General features: G+C 42.7%; 1 pseudogene; it reads left to right on the top strand.

The window, feature by feature from the left end:
- The first annotated feature begins 1,513 nt into the window (after positions 1–1,513).
- LOC126093327 (U4 spliceosomal RNA) lies at positions 1,514–1,682 on the top strand (annotated as a pseudogene).
- The last annotated feature ends 718 nt before the right edge of the window (positions 1,683–2,400 follow it).

Raw genomic sequence — 2,400 nt, 5'->3', positions numbered from 1 at the left:
ATATGCAACAGCTGATATGTTAGTATTGTAGCCAAATAAACTGGTACAATGATGTGGTCTCGTGGAATTCCGCGCCGTACGTTAACACACCGGTGCGCTTGCATGTGATGTGGTCGTAACCAGTGAGGATTTGCAGGAGTAGTGCTGGAAGGAACTGACACCATGAATCCTGCACGGCTGTCCATAAATCCTAGGTGTGCTAGGGGGTGGAGATCTGTCCTGAACAGCACGTTGCAAGGCATCCCAGGTACGCACAACAGCTCAATAATGTTCATGTCTGGGAAGTTTGGTGGGCAGCTTAAACTCAGAAGAGTATTCCTTGAGGAATTGAGGACGTGTGGGGTGCCTAATTGTCCTGCTGGAATTTCCGAAGTCCGTCGGAATGCACAATGGACATGAGTGGATGTAGGCAATCAGTTAGGTTGCTTACGTGTACGCTCGATACAATTAGAAACGAGACTTGTCCGACCGGGCAACATGTTTCCAGTCATCAACAGTACAATGTCGATGTTGACGGGCCCAGGCGAGGCTTAAGGCTTTGTTTCGTGCATTCATGAAGGGTACACGAGTGGGTCTTCGGCTCCGATAGCTCATATCGATAATATTTCGTTGAACGATTCGCACAGTGACACTTGTCGATGGCCTAGCATTGAAATCTGCAACAATGGAAGGCAGGGGTTGCACTTTTGTCACGTTCAACGATTGTCTTCAATCTTCGTTGGTTCCGTTCATGCAGAATCTTTTTTCGGACTCAGCGATGTCGGAGATTTGATGTTTTGTAAGTAGCCTGTTTGTATGTTGGCAGCGCGATAGACTGCATTAATAACTCTGACACCGCTGTGCGCCCTCTGTAAGAGACTCTGTGTGGCTGGTCGGACTCGCAGTTGGAGGTGAATACCCAGCAGTAATGGCAGTTGGAGGTGAATAGCCAGCAGTGATGGCAGTTGTAGGTGAATAGCCAGCAGTGATGGAGGTTGTATGTTAATAGTTAGCAGTGATGAAGTTTAGACGTTTGAAGTGTTAGCTCGAGCGGACGGTCTGGACGTCTGTCCGTCATGGAAATGTGAGATTGTTGATGGTTATATAATATTTTCGAACTGGATGTCACCGACGATTATATAATTTTTTGAACTGGATGTCACATTATTAAGGTAAAATTTGCTAAATACATTGTCTGCTCTGCAACAAAATCTTCCCTTTGCTAACCACATGCCTATTAGTAGTTAGATCCTACAGTAGTTAGAATTTTTTATTTAGGTGGCTGTATTGGTGCATGCTGTATCGCTTTACTTCGTGTAGTGAAGATTTTCTTGTGGGGTAAGTGTCTTATGAAATGTATAGGTTATTGTCAGGATTTCTTCTAATTGAGTGACATTCCTTTGTGTTAATTATTTGAGCAGTCAGATTGCGTTTGAGTTGTATTTGTCAGGAATAATTCTGTAGGTCAGATATGAAATGATAAAGACAAATAAATAGACAGTACGTTCAGTTTCACTCAGCAGTTTAAGCAGGTTCACTTGCATTGTGGCTATATCGTAACCAATGAGGTTTATCCGAGGTGCGATTATTGCTAGTTGAAAACTTGCATTCAGTTTCACTCAGCAGTTTCAAAATTAAATAAAGGAGTTTCACCTTCTCAGCTATTCCAGTCCAAGTGAAAATATATAAAGAAGTTTCAGTTTTACCGCATTCCTGATATTCATGGTACACTCGTGGAATGGACGTTCAATAAAATCTCCACTTTATCGCTACCACGGAGATGCTGTATCCCATAGCTGGTGCGCCGACTATAACACCATCTTCAAACTCACTTAATCTTGATAACCTGCCACTGTCGCAGCTGTAATCGATTTAACAACTGTGCCAGACACTTAGTTGTCTTACATAGGCATTACCGACCGCAGCGCAGTATTCTGCCTGTTTACATCTTTGTATTTGAATACGTATGCCTATACCAGTTTCTTTTGCGCTTCAGTGTGTGTATGTGGTACTGGAGCTCAAGTTTCATCTTCTAATACAGTGTAAGTAGGCTGTTTATATTTTCTTATTGGCAACTATGTAAGTAGGCTGTTTATATTTTCTTATTGGCAACTATGTAAGTAGGCTGTTTATATTTTCTTATTGGCAACGTTACGTAACGCTCTGTATGAAAATCACTGGCTGTGCTGTGTGCAGCCTGTGGCTAGTTTGCATTGTTGTCTGCCATTGTAGTGTTGGGCAGCGGTAGCTGGATGTGAACAGCGCGTAGCGTTGCACAGTTAGAGGTGAGCCGCCAGCAGTGGTGGATGTGGGGAGAGAGATGGCGGAGTTTTGAAATTACATATATTATGACTTTTGATGATATTAAGGTAAATACAGTGTTTGTTCTCTATTAAAATCTTTCATTTGCTCACTATCCCT

Source organism: Schistocerca cancellata, chromosome 7 (assembly GCF_023864275.1).
Source record: "Schistocerca cancellata isolate TAMUIC-IGC-003103 chromosome 7, iqSchCanc2.1, whole genome shotgun sequence".
NCBI classification, from domain to species: domain Eukaryota; kingdom Metazoa; phylum Arthropoda; class Insecta; order Orthoptera; family Acrididae; genus Schistocerca; species Schistocerca cancellata.
The sequence above is the reverse complement of the archived record's forward strand: the minus strand, read 5'-3'. Positions and strand labels throughout refer to the sequence as shown.